Source organism: Macaca fascicularis, chromosome 14 (genome assembly GCF_037993035.2).
Source record: "Macaca fascicularis isolate 582-1 chromosome 14, T2T-MFA8v1.1".
Taxonomy (NCBI): Eukaryota; Metazoa; Chordata; class Mammalia; order Primates; family Cercopithecidae; genus Macaca; species Macaca fascicularis.
In genome coordinates this window covers 97,064,534-97,087,945 of record NC_088388.1, presented here as the reverse complement: position 1 = coordinate 97,087,945, position 23,412 = coordinate 97,064,534, and the positions used below count along the sequence as shown (strand labels likewise).

At 36.2% G+C, this 23,412-nt stretch overlaps 1 long non-coding RNA gene across 2 annotated transcripts in view; it reads left to right on the top strand.

Moving 5' to 3' along the window:
• The first annotated feature begins 3,027 nt into the window (after positions 1-3,027).
• The window catches only part of LOC102124358 (uncharacterized), a 121,811-nt gene continuing 101,426 nt past the window's right edge, over positions 3,028-23,412 (top strand). For both annotated transcript variants that reach the window (XR_012422788.1, XR_006692176.3), the window contains exon 1: positions 3,028-3,187. This is a non-coding gene — a long non-coding RNA (uncharacterized lncRNA). The remainder of the gene's footprint in view (positions 3,188-23,412) is intronic.

Sequence of the window (23,412 nt, the reverse complement as noted above, 5' to 3'; positions counted from 1 at the left end):
GCTGAGAGAAAGCCTACACAGATGTGAGGAGAACTGGCAAACTCCATACTGTGGCCCTGGCAGGGAAATAATTATGTTTTGCCTTCAACATTATAATAAAACAATGTTATTTTAGGACCTATATGATGGTAGTGGTTAGAATATGTTTGCAAGGGGTTTACAACCATGAGGTTACATAAAGGAGCCAGTTGTAAGTTGGAAATTGTATGTATCTTGATATGGGTGACAGTTACATGATTGTTTACATATGGAAAAACTGAGTTGTATATTTACAATGTGTGTCATTACGGTATATAAGTTATAATGCAATAAAGAGGAAGAAGTAAAGCAAAAAATCCACAAACTTCTGAAGTATTTAGAGATAAATGACGATTCCAGCTTCTCAAATTAATTCTGCTTTTCACAAATTCACTTTTTACCATTCTACAAAAAAAGTAAAAAAAAAAACTACTTTAAAATGGCAAATCCCATAGAGTGTCCTCAGATTGAATTCTTTCAGGAATACTTAACAATAGGCATCACTGCTTTTTTTTAAAGCCTAAGGATATTATTTTGCTGTTGACATATATAGAAGACCAAACATAGAAGCCAGTTAGTAACTGGGTCATATGACTTTAGAACCGTAAAAGACGTAATTCTAAAATCTCTCTAAAATAATTTACCACTAAATTAGTATAAATATTTCATTGACATATATCACCCATCAATGGCCATCAAGAAATGTGAAATTTTACTGGGCTAAGCAAAAATAGAGACCATATTTAATGCATAGATACTGGTTAAAATAAAAGTAGAAACATCAACCTAAGAATGACAGAGGAAGAAAAGAGGGCCCTTCTCACAGGAGACACAAGACTGGCACCATTAGGGTTTTTTTTAGGGCTCCCAACCACAGCACAAGGAATAAGAAAAATAAAGAAACTGAAATAGTAGGACATATTAAAGTAGGTAATTTTTATTGCATGTCTTCAGTTGTTTACTCTTGATTTTCAAAATGGCTATAATTCATGCTCTGAAATGTGTGTCTATCTTTCATGGAAAGATAATTCAGCATTTGATCATATATTTCAAAATAGAATCTACTTTTCCCCCAAAATATAATAATTCATTAATTCTCACTAGTTTTATATTATGTCTTACTAAATAAAACATCAAAGTACAAAATGTTGCATTGATAAACTGCTTTTTTTTTTTTTTTTTTTGAGATGGAGTTTCACTCTTGTCACCCAGATAGAGTGTAGTGGCATGATCTTGATTCGCTGCAACTTCCGCCTCCCGGGTTCAAGCTATTCTCCTGCCTCAGCCTCCCAAGTAGATGGGGTTACAGGCACATGCCTGGCTGATTTTTGTATTTTTAGTAGAGACAGGGTTTCAACATGTTGGCCAGGCTGGTCTCGAACTCCTGATCTCAAGTGATCTACCTGTCTCAGCCTCCCAAAGTGCTGGGACTGCAGGCATGAGCCACCATGCCCAGCCAGTTATCTGCTTTTTAATCCATCGAAAAGAAATTGCCTCATAGGTTTTAAAATATGAAGATTTTGGCATAGTAAGAAACCTCTCTTGAGAAGGCCATCAACTCTATTCTGATACTATGGGGTCATGGCATTATTTAAAAGTTAACTGAGGTTATTTCTACAAATAGTATTCACTTTAAGAAATTGAAATGTGAATTGTCTATAGAGAATGAAAACTTCCTTTGGAGATGACACTTAAATGTTAAGTTCCTATTGTCTTTAAGGTAATGTATGCACTTTGCATTCTTAAAGAGTGACATAGTTTGGCTACATGTTCCTGAGCAAATCTCATGTTGAATTGTCAATTTCCATTGTTGGAAGTGGGGCCTGATGGAAGGTGATTGAAATATGGAGGTGGATTTCTCATCAATGGTTTAGCGCTATCCTCTTGATACTGTTGTTGCGACAGTGAGTTGTTCTCTTTCTCGCTCACTCTTTCTCTCATCTTTGTGTCTCATGTTTGTATGTAGGTGTTTTTGAGAGATCTGGTTGCTTAAAAGTGTGTTGCACCCCCCCTCTCCTGCTTTCACCATGCGATGTGCCTGCTTCCCCTTAAGCTTCTGGTATGATTGTAAACTTCCTGAGGCTTCCTCAGAAGCAGATGCCACTATGTTTCCTGTATAGCTTGCAGAACCATGAGCCAATTAAAACTCTTTTTTTAAAATATAAATTACCCAGTCTCAGGTATTTCTTTATAGCAATATGACAATTAATACTTTTGTTGATAAAGTTGATCACAGAAGCTCCCTTAGTAGTTCAGATAAAACTTAACAGTGGTCATAAATATATTACAATAAGTAAATAAATTACTAAAATGAGTATTCATTGCTTACTGTATGTCATGCATGTTATAAACACTGTTATCTCTTAAAATTCATGGAAATCCTTCAAGTTAAGTAATAATGAAATTAAATACACATGTATAGATATGTAGATTGTCATCTATTTTAAATTGTAGGGAGTTTTTCTAGTTTTAGATGAATAGTAAGCTATTAATTTAAAGGAAAAGAAGAAATGATACCCCACAAGAAATTAAAATGCATATACATTGAGCTAAAAGAGGTGATAAACTTTTTTATTTAAACATAGAGGTAATTTCATAATTTCATCCCCTTCCCTCCCCTCCCCTTCCCTTCTCTTCCCTTTGTTTCCTTCTCCTCTCTCCTTTTCTCCATCTCTCTTTCTGGGTCTCTTTCTCTCACATTTGTGTCTCATGTTTGTATGTGTGTGTCTCATGTTTGTATGTGTGTATGTGTATGTACATACAAACATGTAGCCACAGGAAACTGTGTACATGTAAACACAATCTCCTCAGGAAGCACTAAGAATACTTTTTATTCCAGCACAAATGTTCTGGTTAATAAATGATAATATGGGGCTTTAACCCATATTTTCTGATTTTAAGCAAAGTCTAGTAAATTAAATTAGACGGTCTATCTACAAAGCACAACCATTTGATTCATGAAACAACTGAGGCTAATGAGGGTCTTTTTCATACCTCTGTCTTTTACAGATTTTCTGGTCAGATTAAGCTGAGTAAAATGAACTTAAAGCCTTGAAGACAGAAAACTTACAAAAGTACAGGCTGACGTGTTCTCATTCAGCAAGAACAACAGAGCAAAGGCCTGAAGAAGGAGCATACTATGGTCAGAATACCATCAAGGAGGAAAGAGGTAGGATGTGAGACTGAGAGACAGCCAAAGCCCCTTGTGACAGAGTCTTGTATACCCGTATACCATGATAAGTTAGAGTTCCTCTAAATATGACAGGAAGCCAATGGAAGGGTCTATGCAAGAAGGGAGTGACAGGTCTTGATTTATATATTAAAAGGATAAACTACCATGTTTAAAGGCTGCTGATTACTTGAGTATGATGTTTATAAAGAATTCCAATTGGCAAAAGAGGCAATTGCTGACCTAGACAAGAAATGAGTTTGTAGCTAGAGGACAGTGTGGGAATCAAGAGAGGGCATTCTTTGTTTAAAGATTGGAGGTCTCACAGTTTTTTGTTTTTCTGCTTAAGAAAAACATAATAGTACAGTGTTTAAGATCATAGAATCTGGAGCCACATTTCCTGGATTCAAATTCTGGCTTAATTCCTTTATCTGTAAAATGGATTTGATAATGGTAAACCATAGGATTAAATAAGGATTACAAAATCAAGACATGTGTAAAGCATCTACAAGTTCTCTTGGCACATTGGAAGCATTCTATATTATTAACTATAAAAGAAGGAAAATTTTAAGTATAGAGGATATAGAAAAAAATGTGAGAGAAAAATCAATTGAATGGGAGAGAGGGAGTGGGAACTGGTGCACCATTAAGAATTTGATATTAGGTTGGAACAGGCGTGGCTTATCCATTGAACAGGAGGGAAGTCACTGTGTGTGTTTGATGAGGTATGCACATTAACTCTTCCTTGAGAGAGAATTTATGAAGAGGAAAAAAACACCTCTTTTCTTATATTTGGGCATGTATGATTTATATCTTCCTATGGAGTGATACTATGATTTATTCAAGGTATCTTTATTTGAATGACAAAACTAGAATAAAATATTTCCCAATTTTACATATTTGTATTGGCCTTATTCTAAAATTCATTTTCTGAAAATATAAAGCATATGTCTAGAATGTCTGCTATGAAAAAGTAGAGTGGGCTAATTTTATGACTGCTAATTTTCCTTTTGTTTTAAATTATTTCAATATACTATGAATAAATAATTAGAAATAAACACATAATGAATTGGGTAGAGCAACTCTGTCTTTCATGGATAAAACTTTTATTTTTGTTCATTAAATAAGAAAAAAATGACATTAAAATCAACTAATTTTTCTTCCTTAGTCATTACCTTTAAACACTGAAAGATTCACAATTAAAATAACAAAATACTTCTCACTGTGGTTTTTTTTACATACAACAATAAGATACTGACTAAATATGCCAGTACATTTAATCCTTATATTTTTATTTATATCTGTATTTTGCTTTGGTAATCAAAATTAGGAATGCTTTCCTTTCAAAAACCTAAATCAGCACTTGACTCCTGCAATTATGGTTAGGTAATATTTTCAAATGGAACAAACATGTCGTTAAGTAATTGAAAATAATATATGAGGGGAAATTTTAAGATTTCAGGTCAATAATTATGGTTAGTTTTATGTAATCCTTCACCTGATGATTTGTAATGTTATTATATAAGCCATCTTAATAGGTTTGTGTGAACTTTGAAGGAAAAATAATAGTTGTATTTATAATTCTAGTGCTACTGATAGTATCAACATATCATTTGATGACAGATAAATCTCTAGATTTTTCCTGGTTTATTTGGGGTCATCAGTAATTTTATAGCAAAGATATTTATAGAAAAATATTTCAGGAACACATGAAACCATGAGAGTACTGATATAATATTGCTCAAAAACATGTTTATTTACAATAAAAATATTAAGGCTATAGCAAGCAATTCTATATCAAGAGCTCTACAAGCAAGAAAAAAATGCTTACTGAGAAATTATTGGTTTTAAATAGAAACAAAATAAAATCACTTCAGGTCCCAAATTACCATGAAAAGTGGCTTCTTCTCTTTCTCTCTCTGTATATGTTTGTGCAAGTATATGTATGTATGTAAACTTTTATACCTGAACCTACCTTATATGTCATAATTATTATTTCCTTACTATTACCTAATGCAAAAGTTCGTAGACTTTTTCTCTAAACATCAGTTTGTAAATTTTCTTAGGCTGTGTGGGCCACATGGTCTCTCTTACAACTACTCCACTCCCTATTTGTAGTGTGAAAACAGCCATGAGTAACAGGTAATTGAAGAGGCATAGCTGTATTCCAATAAAATTTTCTTTAGAAAACCAGGCAGAAGGTCAGTCGTAGTTTGCCTAGTCCTGCTGTATTAGATTTTCAAAATAGACACATTATTTAGAAGGTTTGAATGCAATGCTTTTAATAATTTGGAAAGCAAAAATCAGAATTAGAATGAATAGGATACTATAAATTTATATATAGATATGATTGTGTATATAGTCATAGCTATAAATTAAGATATGAATATCAACATTGTTTTGCAGCAGATGAGGATAAGCAGAGGTCTTTGGTTTCAGTTTTAATTTTTGTTTGTTTGTTTTGCTATCCTTGTCTAAATAGCATGCAGCTTTCAAAATAAGAATTTTATAGAGGGAAATTTTGATGCCATCCTGAGGTAAAATTACATAAATAGCAGTGAGGGGGACATGCATGCGCACATGTGCGCACACACACACTTGCTTCGGTTAACTCAGATATATCTGCCTTAACCATTTATTTTTCAATTCCTCATCAAAACTTGCTGCCATATTTGTAGTTATATTTTACAAAGAATTCAGAGAGAATGAATTCAAAGGATTAAAAGTATTAGAAAGTTATATTGGAAATCTGGATTCAGGTTTAGCTATTTTAAACTATTAATCTTTCTGTCTTCATAATATTTTTAAACAACAAAATTTTCTATGTAGTATTATAATATCATGCATGTCAGCACCAAGTGATTATTACAGATCCTGGTTTCTGTCTGGACTTCTCCCTTGCGCCTGTAAGAAGACTGGGAAAGAGCCCTCTGGATGAGGGTCGAACCCATAAGCCCTTGAATCTGAAAGTTCAATGCACAGAAAGAGAAGTGCTAAATAGTTTTTACCAAATATTGCTTCCAAGAATTTTATTTCTCATGGGCAATGTATTAAGTGATGTGAATAATTCACAAATTACATAGACATAATCTCTGTGTTCAAGGAACTTACAATTTTATAGATTAATGAGGGCAATACAAATAATTTTCAGATTTCAAATTTAGAAACCTCTTTCAACAGAAAGAAGGCTAGGAATTTTCACATTCATCGTTCCAATTAGCCAGGGTTCACAATATCAAATAGCTGACAAGGTCAAATGGTACCACCTCACAGTGATGCTAGTTAAATAGGGATAGAAATAGAAGGTAGAGAGCATGCCTTTTTAAAGGGAGTGACCACTACTCAGCTCCAGATTTATGTTATGCATTTCTATAATTCAACTGAGCCATATAATCACAAGTTTTAATTCAAAAATATATAGTGTAGGTCAAATAAAATATATCTGATGGTTGGAATCAATATTTGGTGATATTTGTATCACTGGCATTGACATATCAAGCTTGTATAATCAGTTCCTCATATTTCACATGACATAACTGAACATCATAGATATTAGATGTTTTCAAATTCACATGGCCGTAATGATGGAAAAGGGTTCTCACGGTAACTGATATAGGGTAAAATCTTGCTAACATGAACATTCAGGAGGACACTAAAGATACTGAATTAAATGTACTCAAATGCATTGAGATGTATAGAACTGAGGACAGAGGAGTTGCCAGAGAAACAATCCTTTTTCTCATACACACTTTTAGGTGCATATTATACATATAAGTCAACTTATTTTTACTTGGAATTGGAAACCAATATTACATATTCTCTACACATTGGCTGCCCGAGCTTGATGCCTGCACTAATAGAGTCTCCAAAACACGAGACTCCTCTGTGTTTTCTAGCATGACTCTTCCCAGCCTACCTGAGATTTATCTCTTACATATCATAGCACTTTCTGTCAATTTTAGAATTGGAGATTAAACAGCCCATAGGTCAATCCTATCTGAGCATATGCTGTGAGATAGGAAATTTCAAACCTGTCAGTGGCAGTGTTTCTTACCACATAGTAGGACTCAGTTTTCAGAGAGAAACAAATTAAGATGATCCACAGATAAAAGCATAGAATATGTAGAAAGAAAGTACTGGCACTATTCAGGCTCCTAAGGCCCGGTTAAACTAAACACCTCTTCTTGAGTTTTAATGGATCTTACTCTTTGAGATGGAGTCTCACTCTGTCACCCAGGCTGGAATGCAGTGGGATGCTCTCAGCTCACTGCCACCTCCACCTCTTGGGTTCAAGCGATTCTCCTGCCTCAGCCTCCCAAGTAGCTGGGATTTCAGGCATGTGCCACCATCCCTGGCTAATTTTTGTATTTTTAGTAGAGACAGGGTTTCACCATGTTGGCCAGGCTGGTCTCGAACTCCTGACCTCAAGTAATCTGTCTGCCTTGGCCTCCCAAAGTGCTGGAATTATAGGCAAGAGCCACTGCGCCTGGCCCTAACTTAGTTTTAGTTGTCAATATATCCCATTACACTTCTGAAAACTCCGTTCTAAGTTTGGCTAAAATATTTAGAGTTATAAATCAGATTTGTATCGCTTACATCAAGGGGGTCTTGCCAAACACCACACATATATATGCGCACACATATATATGCATATATACAAACACATACTTTATTAAAGGGAACAGCATTTATTACTGTATGTCTCTCTCTTTCTCTCTTTCTGTATATATACGAAAATATAGAGTAGTTCTAAGGTACCAAAGGTGACAGATTCTACAGACAGAAGAAGTATAGTAAAAGAATGTTATGAAAAACTTTATGTAAATATGTTCAACAAATTAGATGAAATAGAAAAATTGCATTCTAAAGCACACTCAAGAAATGTAACACCCGAATAACTTTATATTATTAAAGGAATTGAATTTGTATTTAATAGCCTATAAGATAATTTTCTATGGGTTTCTCCATATCTGCATATCTTTTGAGCAGAGGCACTAACTGCCCTTTGTTTCAGATAACGTTTCTAACAATGTTCGTAGAGCAAATACCCTTGGAAGATAGAAGCAATGTTAGCCTTGGGAGGATAGAGAATGTTTCCTTACAACCTCAGAGGACAGAGGTAGTATCTGCCTCTGGAGGAGAAGACAGGCTCACCTACTGTTCAGGATCGCAACAAAGTGTGTACAGAACACTAAAAAAATAAGTGGATTCCATTAACTAAACGTTCCTCTCAACACAGCTCATTGCATATGCAGGCATCTATCTGGGTCTAATGGGATAACACGGGATAACATATGAAATAAAGTGAAAAGGGAAATGACACAAATATGGCAATACTCATGATACTTCCTATGCTGTGAGTAGTCAAGTTTTCTTGTGTCCTCTTTCTGCATCCACGAAAACGTGGCAGGCTAAATTGTTGGCTTACAAGTTGGCTAAAATCTCAGCCCCTTCCTCGTTTTTGACAAAACCTTTCCACATCTAAAACTCCAGGCCCAGATGGCCCTATCTGTAGATGTTTGAATATTTAGCAAACATGCATGGAAGAAAGTACACCAATTCTATGCAAATAATTCCAGAAATTTCAAAAAGGAGAGTATGTCTCTACTAATTTTGTAAAGTCAATACTGTAAAGTATCAGTATTACCCTTATGCCAAAACCATACAAAGATACTACAAAAATAAAATCATAGACCAAAAATCTTTTTTTTTTTTTTTTTTTTGAGAGGGAGTCTCGCTTTGTCGCCCAGGCTGGAGTGCAGTGGCGCGATCTCTGCTCACTGCAAGCTCCACCTCCCGGGTTCACGCCATTCTCCCGCCTCAGCCTCCAGTAGCTGGCACTACAGGCACGCACCACCACGCCTGGCTAATTTTTTGTATTTTTAGTAGAGACGGGGTTTCACCATGTTAGCCAGAATGGTCTCGATCTCCTGACCTCATGATCCGCCCGCCTCAGCCTCCCAAAGTGCTGGGATTGCAAGCGTGAGCCACTGCGCCCGGCCGACCAAAATTCTTAATGCATATACATGAAAAGATTCAAAACAAAATTTTGACAATCTGTCTCATATGGAGGAAAATGTATGCTGATTTTCATAGGCACAGGAAGGCGCTTGAAAATATCTAATATCCCATTCTTATTAAAAACTCTCTTCAGAATAAAAGTGCAAGGAACTTCATAAAGGGCATCTAAAAATACCTGTAAGTTAATGTCATACCTACTGGTAAAAACATCAAAGATTTCTTAGATATGACACCAAAAATATGACCTATGGAATTCCACATTGATAAATTGAAATTATTATAAAGTTCTACTCTATGAAAGTCACTGTAAAGATAATAAATAAAAAGACAACTCACAGAGGGAAAGAAAAATATTTGCAAGTGACATATCTAAAAAATAACTTCTATCCACAATATATACATAATTATTGAACCAGGTGTAGTGGCCCACAGCTGTAATCCCAGCACTTTGGGAGGCTGAGGTAGGCTGATCACGAGGTCAGGAGATTGAGACCATGTGGCTAACACGGTGAAACCCCATCTCTACTAAAAATACAAAACATTAGCTGGGCATGGTGGCAGGTGCCTATAGTCCCAGCTACTCCGGAGGCTGAGGCAGAATAGCATGAACCCAGGAAGTGGAAGTTGCAGTGAGCCGAGATTGCACCACTGTACTACAGCCTAGTTGACAGAGCGAGACTGTCAAAAAAAAAAAAAAAAAAAAAAAAAAAAAATCTTGAAAACATAAGAGTAAATATTTTGGCAGACACCATAGGAAATAGGAATATAAATTGCAAGTAAGCATATGAAATTGGTACTCAATTTCATACGACATTAGGAAAAGAAAAATTAAAATTTTTCTGATATTGTATTTGTGATTTACTATTACACACTGATGAGAACGGTTAAAAGTAAAATGAGCAACCATATCAACAATTGGCAAGGTCCTCTCCCATTGCTGGAGGTAATGTTAAACAGTACAACTCCTTTAGAGAACAGCATGGAAATATTATTGGGAGATGACAACATGCTAGCAGCCCTCGCTCTCAGTGGCTCCTCGGCCTCTGGCATCCACTCTGGCATTGTTTGAGGAGCCCTTCAGCCCACCACTGCACCGTAGGAGCCGCTCACTGGGCTGGCGGAGGCCAGAGCTCGCTCCCTCTGCTTGCGGGGAGGTGTTGAGGGAGAGGCCCCGGCGGGCTTGCGGGCCAATGGGAGTTGTTCCGGGTGGGCGTGGGCTTTGCAGGCTCTGCACTCGGAGCAGCTGGCCAGCGCCGCGGGGCCAGGGCAATGAGGGGCTTAGCACCTGGGCCAGTAGCTGCAGCGGATGCGGGGAGTCTGCCAGCAGTGCTTGCCTGCAGGCACTGCACCCAAATTCTCGCAGGGCCTCAGCTGACTCTCCCCGGCAGGGCTGGGGGCCTGCAGCCCACCATGCCTGAGCTTCCCCGATGAGCACTGTCCCCTGTGCCTTGGCCCCGTGTGCTTTGGCTCCCAGTCTCATCCACTGCCCAAGGGTTGAGGAGTGCAGGCACATGCGCAGGACTAGCGGGCAGCTCTGCCTGCAGCCCTGGTATGGGATCCACTGGGTGTGAAGCCAGCTGGGCTGCTGAGGCTAGTGGGTACTTGGAGAACATTTATGTCTAGCTAAGGGATTGTAAATACACCAATCAGTACTCTGTATCTAGCTCAATTTTTGTAAATACACCAATCAGTACTCTGTGTCTAGCTCAGGGTTTATAAATGCACCAGTCAGTATTCTGTATCTAGCTAACCTAGTGGGGACTTGGAGAACTCTTCTGTCTAGCACTCTGTGTCTAGCTAAAGGATTATAAACACATCAATCAGCACTCTGTGTCTAGCTCAAGGTTTGTAAACACACCAATCAGCACTCTGTGTCAAGCTCAAGGTTTGTAAATGCACCAATCAGTGCTCTGTGTCTAGCTAATCTAGTGGGGACTAGGAGAACTTTCGTGTCTAGCTAGAGGATTGTAAATGCACCAATCAGCACTCTGTGTCTAGCTCAGGGATTGTAAACACACCAATCAGCACCCTGTCAAAATGGTCCAATCAGCTCTCTGTAAAACAGACCAATCAGCTCTCTGTAAAATAGGCCAATCAGCTCTTTGGAAAATGGACCAATCAGCAGGATGCAGGTGGGGCCAGATAAAGGAATAAAAGCAGGCTGCCTGAGCCAGCTGATGGCAACCCACTTGGGTTGTTTTTTACACTATGGAAGTTTTATGCTTTTCCTGTTTACAATAAATATTGCTGCTGCTTACTCTTTGGGTCCATGCTGTTTTTATGAGCTGTATCACTCACTGTGAAGGTCTGCAGCATCACTGCTAAAGCCAGCAAGACAGTGAACTGAATAGGACGAATGAACAAACTGTAAGGAAGGAAAGAACAACTCCAGACTTGCTGCCTTAAGAGCTGTAACACTTACCACGAAGGTCTGCAGCTTCACCCCTGAAGCCAGCGAGACCACGAACCCGTGGGAAGGAAAAAACTCCCAACACATCTGAACATCTGAAGGAACATAGTTCAGACACACTGTGTTTAAGAACTATAACACTCATTGCGAGGGTTTGTGACTGCATTCTTGAAGTCAGTGAGACCAAGAACCCACGAATTCTGTACACGTTATGCAAGTGTGAACAAAACAAAAGTTTCATGGTGAATTTGTTCAATATAAGTAGGATTTAAATATTCTGTTTTAATGCCCTTATCTGTGAAGTGTTTGTATGTGTCTGTAGAATAGGTGAAAAATAGGACTAGTTATTCAAGAATGTGAGAATCAAGTGAGATAATTTACCTGGGTATAATTTGTAAATACAAATCTCCAAACCTAAAGATAAAGTATTATTACTACTTTTTGAAAACCACAATGTTTTTTCAATAATGTGGTTGTATTTCATTTTTATTTACCTTTTGTCCTTATAGTAGCTATAGAGTCCAAAATTGGCTCAGTTCTACCAGGATGTAGCACCAAATGTATATGAAAAAGATGTAAGGAGAATTGTATTGCTACAAGGTTATAAAACATTTTCGGTAGCATCTAAATTCCTCATCCGAAAGGTTACATAGGCATGTCAATACCACTGCAGAAAAAAATTAAATATAAAAATTGGAACATTATGAAGAATGAAAATAAGAAATTTATGGGTAATGTATTACCTGTGGAAGAGTCCAGGATGATCATAGAGATATAAAAATCACAAGTCCCTATGTTGAGGGTTCAGTGGTTAACAAAGCCACTTTTCCTTTTCTAAAATGAAATGAGAAGTCAGAAAATTTTTATCTTTCCTAGTATGAGAATGCATGAGGAAGGAAGAACTCAAGTGGCAAGAACCAGTTATTACATGGGTAAAGCAGAAGTGCCCTTTTCTAGTAATCATTTCATTAAGTGAGCATTTATTAAGCACCTGCTATATATGCCAAACACAGTGCTAGTTGTTTGAAGACTACTGGTTACACTCCTATGTGACTGGATTTTGTGAATGTAAATTAACTGTTTTATGTATGTGTTCTTAAAACTCCATAAATTTGTGGCAAATTTTAAATTTATATTGTCTTATTGTAGCTCTATGTCACTATGCAACATGTGTTTATATGCACTGAATGTACAGTGTATGCATTGCATGGAATTTTGGAGTCTTGAAAGGAGAGTCGGCTTCCTCAAGGACCTACGTTAGCACAGAATCTCTTGCTAAAGGGAGACCGGCAGGTACGCACACAGTTGCAGGCCACTTTCGAGGTATTCATTGCAGAGATATCTCACAGGGAAGAAAACAAGTATTGTCCAAATGCCTGCTGTTTTATACTGAGCTTCTAAGAAAAATCTGTATGATACCTCTCTTTATCACTGCTATTTTTTGAAAAAAATTTCAAATAATTAACTATCCTAGCTGCAGTGAAAGGTCATCAAAGGGCCAAAGGATGAAAAGCTGGGGATAAGATCCTAGAGCAGTTTACTTTGAAGGCCCCAAGCACATAACATAGATGATCTAATGAATCCCTGCAATGGTTCTATAAAATAGATATGGGATAAGTATTGTCATTCTTTTAGTGCTTTGCAGGGGAAATATAAAAATCATCAAATAGAATTTTCAAGCCCCTTACTCAAAGAGCTCAGTGTTGAATTTTTCTTCTGAGCTTTGGGCTGCTCCCCCAGATGTCAGAAAGGATGAACCATAATCTCTCAAGGGTGTGTTTGATGTGATTCACGTAGGGCAAAACAGATTGCAGAAATTTATAACCTTTTTTTGAAGAGAAAAATAGAAGCTATATTCAACAAGAGATGGAGAAAAGTGAATGCTATTGAGCAATAATCACCAGCAAGCTGAGAGAACTGCAGAGGCTTGAACTCAAACTTCTGAACAGAAAAATTTTGATCAGATACAAGGTAAAAATAATTTTTAAGAGCTGTAGGGAGATGTGATAGAAGCAGATAAGATCCTGAAATGTAAAAGATATAGAAACTCCGTTTAAAAAAAAATGTGCTTACCCTTCATTAGTTGAACAGGGTTCCTCAATGTTTTAATTCTAAAATAATTATCTACCATATGAAGAAAGAAAAAAATATCAATTTTCATATGAAGGTAAGGAAATAAAATGAGCACAATGACTGCAACTTCTGATGAAGTGTATTATTGAAATGGAGTTTCTGGACTGTCTTCAACATGAAGTCTATCTAGGATAGACTATTTCAATGTCTTCCTCTCAATATGTAGGTATGTACATACCTCTCAATATGTAGGTATGTGTCTTAAACACACTGCACACCTCACACATTCACACACAGACATACAAATGCACATGCACATGCATGTATACATACACAGAAAATCCTATTATATAGAAATAATATTGAGAAGCTTATATGTGCCAGTCATTGTCTTTGGAACTGTCTGTGTATTTCTTCATCTGATTCCCATACTAACACAGAAATACTTTTAACCATTTTGGTCTGGTTTCATCAGATCATTTAACTAAGGTGAATTAACTATAGCTTACTAGATGTTATTTATATAAATGATACATAACAGTTACTTTCAGCACTGTATATCTAGGTAATTTAGATTTTTAACATTCATGTGTTGTGTCGATCATTTTCATCTATTTCTTGCCTTTTTAAAAAATCTTCCTATTATTTGTCATAGTCATTTATCCTCTTAGCTTAAATACAAGAATCCATAGTTATTTCTGCTCTGGGTATTTATGTATGAATGGGGACCATTTCTTCTCTTGGGCCTAATAATAATAATCCTAATTGTAGAAGAGCACAAGACAAGTGTGACTAAAGTTTATTGGTTGGCAAGAGATTTGTGCTTTACTCTTTCCTAAGAGCCCTTTATGATGGGTTACTTGAGATTCTTCTTTTTAAAAATTATGATAATTCTATGTACTTCACAGCTAAATCATTGTAAGACTTTTAAAAACAAAATAAACTTAAATAGATAGGTAGATTGAGCTACATCAGTGCCTGTCATATAGTTAATATTCAGAATATGTAATTACTCTTTCTTCACTTGTTCCTTATTTATGTTTTAATTAGACTTAGGTGGTTTTCAAATGGTAAGTGATATTCTCAGATTAGTCAATGTGTTTGTTTGCTGCCTCTTTCTAGGAGTTTCCCAAATCAAGCTGTATTATCCACTTTATTACAGAAAAGGATTCCTTATATTGTCTTACTTACATCTACATTGAATAGTAAGTTGACAGCAAACCGAACATATCAGTTCTGTTACATAAAAACATTATCTGAAATCATCAAGTTATAACAATTTTCTAAAGTAAACATATAAATAATAACTGATACAAAAACCAGAGGTCAGAAAGCTTTTTCTGAAGAAAGCCAGATAGTATATGTTTTAGGCCATATGGCTGCTGTCATATGGCCTGCCATTGTGGCATGACAGGCACCATAAGCAATACATTTTTTAAAAATGAGTTTGGCTCTGTTACAATTAAATTTTATCTACAAAATCAAATGGTGGACTAGATTTGGCCCACAGACCGCAACTTGCCATCTCCTGATCAAACCAGTGTTTTAAGTGGATAGTGACATGAAAACTCACTGATGTGTCCCAGAAGAACTTTTTAAAGTCCAATAGAACATAAGTTATCAATATTATTTATTACAAACTTTTGTGGATAGGAACAGCGAGTTTTTTCTTTCCACATTTTGTCTTTTATGTAGAATTAGATGTTCAGTAATTTTATTTTTATTCATTTAGTTATATGAGAATATTTAGCACCTAAAATACAAATACATGAATTTGTACTCATTGAATGAAAAATAAAGCAATATGTTTTTTTAGTATGAGCATTGAAAATACAGTAATTCTTCAATTTTTTTCTGTTGACATTCAAGAAAGGATATACTTAATACAGACAATTCTGGTCTTCCTAAATAGGCACTGAATACAGAGTACAGAATATATCAGAAGAGACAAATAATATGGTTATCTTGTCAATAGATATACAAATGACATAAATGCTAAATTTATTTCTGAGAAAGGAAAGTGGTAACAGTTCTAGAGGCATTATGTGATAGTGAAAAAATGAGTTTCAGAAAATTGTCTTGCGAAAAAGACAAAGTACAAATAGAAGTGGAAGTTGAAGTCACATAAATTGAAGTTAAAAGCAATTTGAATAAAAAAGTGTTAATTACAGTCTCAGAAAATGAAGATTGCATATTAGGAAAGCAAACATTTAAACTGAATGTTCAAAATGCAGTAAGATATTTGAGTAGTAAAACACTTTTCCCTTTTTACTTGGTTATTTGGCTTGTTTCCAATTAGAGAAGAAAGTATTATTTCACTGCCATGAAAAAAAATGCACCTAAAAATTCAGATAAAATTTCATCATGCTTTTTCATCCAAACGAGAGCAGTTTGAATATGCTAGAGAATGAGGACTTTGATCAATAATTTGGTAATATAATGAAGTTAAGGTCAGATGGGAAGCAGACCTTTATTTAAATTGTCACAAAGAAATAAAAGAAGATATATAGACCAAAAGATTATTTAATTATTTAAATTTTGTTTTGCACTGGCTAGAACCTCCTGTACAATGTTAAACAGAAATACTGAGAAGAGCGATTCTTGCCCTGTTCCTATATTAGAGGAAAAATATTCAGAATTTCACTTTGAATTCTTGGCGTAAGCCCAAATTGATCATGACTTAATGAACATTTATATATATATATAGTTGGATTCAATTTATTAAAATTTTGTAAGATTTTCTTCATGTAGGTTTATGAGGTATCTTTTTTGATCTGTACTGTTCATTTGTGACAGGAACTGTCCCTGTTCCCCAGGCTAGAGTGCAATGACACAATCATATCTCAGTATGGCCTCTAACTCCTGGGCTCAAGCAATCCTCCTGCCTGAGCCTCCTGAGTAGCTAGGAATACAGGTGTGTACTACCACACCTGGCTAATTTTTTTATTGTTATTATTATATTTTAAAGAGAGGGAGGTCTTTCTATTTTGCCTAGGTTGGTCTAGAACTCCTGGCCTCAAGCAATTCTTCCACCTCAGCCTTCCAAGTATCTCTGTGCTATTCTTTATTGTTAATGTCTGTGGTGATGATATTATGGTAATTGTGGCCTCATAAAATTTGTTGTATATTTTCCCATTTTCAAGAGACTTTGCAGCTTCGTATCTTTTCTTTACAAAACATCTAGACATGGAGTTTTCTTTGTTAAAGTGTTTTAACTAAAATTTAATTTGTTTACTAGAGATAAAGCTATTTAGGATGGCTGCATATATTTGTGTTATTTTATTCCTTGCTGAGAATCTTGATTTTTAGGGGGGTATGAAAACATACCCAGCTAAATATACTTACCTTTCCATACTCCTTTGTAGGTAGGAGTAACAATGTAACACATTTCTGGCCAATGGGATATAAGCAGAAGTAGGCTGGGATGTTAAAATGTTTTTCTTTCATAAAATGAACTCTACCCCTCCACCACTTCCATTTCCATTTCCAAGAACATAAGCTATCTTTTAGGAAAGATGGAGCAGACAGACAGAAAAAAACAGAGTCCTCAATGATATACTCCATCAGCTGTTAATACCTGTGTACTAAGTCTAGACTTCCTATACGAGTTAAACGAGCTGGTAATTTTATGCCATCATAGGTGAATGTGGAACATGAATAAACTATATGAAAAAAAATGATGTTTTGCAATAAAGACACACTTCTACATTTGCAAATTATACATTTCATGTTATTAAATAGTGAAGTTTGTTAAGATTAAGGATTAAACTTAACATCTGTTATGTTATGTCATATTTGCTAAGAAATAACTAGAATTTATACTAGTAGGCTAAATCTATTTTAAACAGTTCATAAAGAAATACATACAATATAAGTTCATATTGCAATATCTATGTGGCTATAGGACATATCTTGAAGACTGCTAGGGTTTCTTTCTTTCTTTTCTACTTTAACTGCTTTACCCTATCTGTTATCTTGAAAAGGCCATTAAAATGTTATTTTCTTGAAGAATGATTCAGAATATTAATTGTGTGTTTGTAGTAGGTTGAAACATCTTGTATTTAAAACAAAAGCATCTTAATATAATGTTGTTTCTTATAAAATGAATTGATAGACAAAGTCTCATTTGAAGCTATCTCTGATATAGTCATCTGGTAAAAAACAGGATGAGCCATTCTTCATTTAATTACTTAGAGACAGTATAAAAGTAATATACATAGAAAAATAATGCAAAATCAAGAATTGTTATTATACTTTTAAACTTCACTTTTTCTCACTTTTCACTTCAGGTGACATATGATGTGGAGAGGTAGAGGACAGAAAAAACATGAAGAGCAATGCCACAGAGTTTCCTAAAATGACATTTTTATTCCCTCACATCTATACTGACAGATCTCAGGATTCATTTTTACATGAAGAGAAAAAAATAAGAAAACAAACATTTTAAAAAATGCTACATATAAGACATGGTGATTGATCTCAGTTTAGAACCCAGAGGTACTGACAGGGAGGTTTATTGCCTGCATTTCGTGCGTGAGAAAACTGAAGAATTGAAAATCGTGTAACTTATCAAAAAACTTTTCACTAAGGAGAAATAAAACAAAATATTAACAAAAAATTAATGAATAAATTCAATATCCGTTAAATCAAATGTCTTAGAATATACATAGTTATGAATTTGTACAAATGTATACATTTGTACATTTATATATTGGTGAAACTACATGAAATAGTAAACTCTTCCAAAAGTGTTAGCTGTAAAGGCAAATGGATATTTAATATTTATAATACATTTGAAAATAAAATTCCACTTATTTTTCTAAACACTGAGTTGTCACAAAGATGTTTTCCTTTGAAAAAAACCTGGATGATTAATAATAATGTATGCCAAAAATGGCAGAAAATAGAATCATTTTGACTCTACATTATTATTTTCCAAAGCCACAATATGTTATTATCTATTTAAAATAAAACATGTTAAATTTATTCTAAGGGAAAATAAAAGCAGGCAATCATTATAATTCTGTCAGTTTGATAGCATCTAATTGGTTAAAAGCAGTCATAGATTAAATAAATACTGGATTCTGAACAGAAATGTCAAGCCAGACTTACTTTGTGATTTGTGAATGATAAGATAATGTTGTGGTACTGGTAATTTATGCATATGGATATTATAATTATTATACATTTTGTTAAGCTTGCACTACTAATCCACTCCTCAACCATATGAACTTTCACAATTTACTTGCAGCCAACACAGAAAATTATTGCTCAACTCCTTCTTTAAGAAGTGACTTTCTAAATAAATGGAGGATGTGTGGCTAGATAACAGCTTCTAACTTTTACTTCCTTATAGTTTACCTCTGGTTATGAGCTTAGGTTATACTCTCCTAGGGATGGCCCTCGCCAGTGACTAAACAGGACTGAGGTACAAGCACCTGGCCATTTAAACCTTTCATGGGCAATCTTTGCTGTAAAACCCTACTCTGATTTAGTAAAGACCTTGTTAGATCTATTTAATGGTCCTACCACTTCACCTGGTCAAATTTGTTTTCTCCCTTCTCCTTTGTTAGGTATTGCACTCCAGTAATATTTCCTACTCCTTACTCATTCAGCATCTCCTTTCCAGAGGACAAAACTAACATAGAATTTTCAGGAGTCATCTGAGAAAGCAGGGGGCAGGATGGTGTTTTAGGATTTGATGACTCGTGGGGCTGGCAATGAGGTCCCCATGCTTGATTGGGCAATGGTAGTCCCTGGAATAAGGTGGCAGCCCAATTGCTAAAACTTTCCTCAGTGCTGACTTGACAGAATGTTCCAATTAAAAGAAACACCCTGGTCTGCTCAGTGATACGGGGCACTGGGAAAGTATAGAGATGCAGAAATGGGAAGGGGCGGAGATGGGAAAGGCACGTATAAGGAAAATTGAATGGAATAAGCTGGTTATTGTTAACTTGTGTTGATGTCATACAGAGAGACAATAATAAGCTAAAGGCTTATCAAACAAGTATAAATGTGAAGGTCAAAGGCTCTCTTTGATACCGTACAAGAAGAGAAGCAGCTGAACACCAAACTCAGGATTTAGTAAGCAGACTGGCTAAATTTCAGAGACAAGGCAATGGTCATCTAAGGCAAGTCTGTAGTGGCAAAGTTTGGCCCTGGCAGTGGTAACATGCCTGGCTGTCTGGCCAGGGATCTGGAAAGAAAAAAGTTAGAAGATGAGAGTGAAGGAGGTCTGTGTGGAGGCATGCAGATGAACATATTGGCATAGGAAAAAAGCATAAAGATTTTAGAATTTAGTTTCATGTCCTCAAGAAGACATCCACCAGAGAAGCAGCAACAAATAAACATATAAAATTGAAGTAGCCAGGCTTTGTTACCAGTCATCCCAGAACTGGCACAATGTACCCATGAAAGGAATAGCCACAAGAGAATCATTGATTAATTCTAGCAGGCATAGATAGCTATTCATGACTAGGTTTGCCTTTTCTGTTTAGTGGGATTTCAACCAGAACTATTATGAGTGCTTATAGAATTCGGCATTCAGCAAGAAGACCCACTTTACAGCAAAAGACATATGGGAGTGGAATCAATGATCCTTTCACACGCTGCAGTACTCTAAGGCAGCTGGCCTTATAGAATGCAAAACGGCCTTCTAAATGAGCAGCTGAAATGCCAGCTCAGAGAAAGCACTCAGAATTTTTGAAGTACTGTATTTTGGCTCACAATGTATTTATGAAACCAGATATTCATATGGCGCCATATTCCCAAGAGGAAGTATATATGAGTTCAGGAAGCAAAGAATTTGTGTATGCCTTACTTACAAGTGCTCTGAATTATCTACTAGAGAATTTTATTGTTTCTTGCCACAACAAATCTGGATTCTATAGAGTTGTAGGTTCTGAACCTAAAAAGAGGGACACACTTACCAGGCAACACAGAAAAATCCCCATTGAATAACATGTTTGTTATAGTTGCTGCCAGGACTTTATGGATTCATTTTGTCCAGGAACTAGCAGATACTGGCAAAGTTAATTGATCATGACCATCAATGTTGTCTTTCATTTTGCGGGCTGAGAGGACTATGTTTTGATCCCAGATCAGCTACTTGGGTACCTGCTGATAATCCCGTACTCCATCTTAAATGCCAGTAAACACACGCTGTAACTTGAGACAGATAAGGTATGATTACATAGGATTCAGATGACTCTAAAATGAAGATTTCTGTTATACATCTAGTTAAGCCACCCTTGGTGTTAGCTGAAGATGAGGAGATTCAAAATAGATTCTGGAGGAAAAGGAGTATGAATACCAGTGATGGGCCTGAGATCAACTTCAGAGATGGGGTCTGTAGTTTATATCATTGTGTTCCCATTTCAGAGTTTTCCTTTAGGCAAAAAGGCCCACAGAACACAGGAAACAGCTTATCCTTGAATCTGTGCAGAGGTATAGATGTGTATGGTACAGAAAATGGATTGAGTTGGTCATGAGAATGTGTCTCATGGACCTTAAACTTTGAGGGTGATAACTGACAAAGCATCCCATTTGCTACACTCTGAAATTTATCTTCATGTTTCCACCAAGGCACACTTTCCTCACATTGCTGCCAGCCAGTGACTCATTATTGTAAAGAAACTAACGGAGCCCATTCCTGAAGGAGATGGGAACCCTCAGTTGGCTGACATCAGCTTGAGGATGCCGCTGCACTCCTGTCAACTTTTTCTTAGACTGCATGGCAGTGAAGTACATTTCTATCTAATGTTCTTCTCCTCTTCTTCACTCAGGATTATATTTGTGTACTTTCACATTTGTTCTCAGCCTTCTAAAATTCCACTTCTGTTTTCTTTCACACAAGTATTTCTTGTAATAAAATCCGTGCATGTTTAGTTTTATCTTGGTGTTGCTATTTGGAGTACGAAGACTAACACATTCTGTAAGGCCAGAAGACTCATCAGAGTATTATTTTACATAGAAATGCCCAGAGGACAAAACAGTCAACAAGTCATCAAGAATTTGCTGATGAGAGTCGTAAATGCATAAACTATGAAGTTCAGTGGTCGCTCTCTCCTGAGGGCTAGGGTTGATATAAGGGGAAGTAAACATAGAAGGTGGTTGATTGATGTCATTGAAATGATGGGACTGCTATTGGCATTGCTTATTGCCAGAAGGCAGAAGATTGCAATTATAAAAAAGAAGTGAATTTAATCTTCAGTGACTCAGATTCAATAGGCATAGCCACAGTAAAAATTCAGGATCCTTTGTACAAATTATCAGACTTGAGTCAGTTTTCAGACACTGAATCTGTGGATTGATAGAAAAAGTAACTGGGTCCCAAAGAGTGAAGGCCCTTGAACATCATGGAGCATGTACATAGTAATGATTCCTCCATCCCTACCCCAAAAAGGCCTATAGACAAAACATGGGAGACCTCTTGTTTAAAAATTGTCAAGAATTTCAAGACAGTAACAACAGAGCTTTAAACTGAGTGAATGACCCTCCTGAGCCTGGGTTCTGTGTGACTGCATAGGTCACCTGTCCGTGAAATTGGTCCTGCCTACACTTTGTAACTTGGGTGAGTCTATATTGTGAAATAGTGATGAGACTTTTTGAAGACTCTTAGGAAAGGGTCTGCGTTACTGTTGACGTAAAATCCCTGAAATCTTGTCATGGTCCACCATGTGAGAGATTGGGTTTGGGTAATAAATGGAACCTTGGCCTCAAGTCCAGCATACAGTGGGTCCATTGGATTCTTGGTCCCAGCTGGTGATCATTTCCCAGTCTCTGAATGCATGATGGAGACTGATAGACTTGGCAGTTGAAATAACCCCACATTGGAGTTAGAGCTATCTTAGTGGGAAAGCCAAGGGGAAGGAAACTGTCTCCCCGTGGCCAACAGGAAATTAAATACAATATGTATTGGTAGTGAAGACGAATGCTACACTTAAACATCTAAGGAATACAGGAATAGTAATTATTGTCATATCCCTTGTTAATTTTCCAGTCTGGCCCTTGCAGAAACCAGATGGATCCTTGAAGACAGCAGCCAACCAATTGCAAGCCCAGTAAAATCAGAACCCCAATTCTAGCTGAGGTGTGTTGTTGTTGTTAAGCAGCTACGTATGGTCTTAGGTGCAGGATATGTAGTTGTTTGTCAGATGCATTTGTTTCTGTCTCGTTTCAGAAACAGGATCAGAAATAGTTCTCATTAAGACAAAGTAGATGCAACCTCACTTCCAGGTATTTATCAAAAAAGAAAAAAAAATGAAGTCAGGATCTCAAAGGGATATTAGCATTCCTATGTTTCATTGCAGGACTACTCACAGTCAAGATGTAAAAAGAACCTTAATGGCGATAGATAGATGAAGGAATAAAGAAAATGTGGTATATACACACAGTGGGATACTACTCAGCTTTATAAAAGGAAATTCTGCAGTGTGTAACAACATGGATGAACATTGAGGACATTATGCTAAGGGAAATAAGACTGTTACAGAAAGACAAATACTGCATTATTGCACTTAGATGATGCATTTAAAGTAGTGAAACTCACAGAATCAAATAGTGGAATGGTGATTACCAGGGACTGTGGGCAGGAGAAAATGTAGACTTACAAATAAAAATGGGCATAATGCTTCAGTTATGCAAGATGAATAAACTCTAGAGATTTGCTGTACAACATTGTGACTACAGTCAACAATCATGTATTATACACTAACAAATC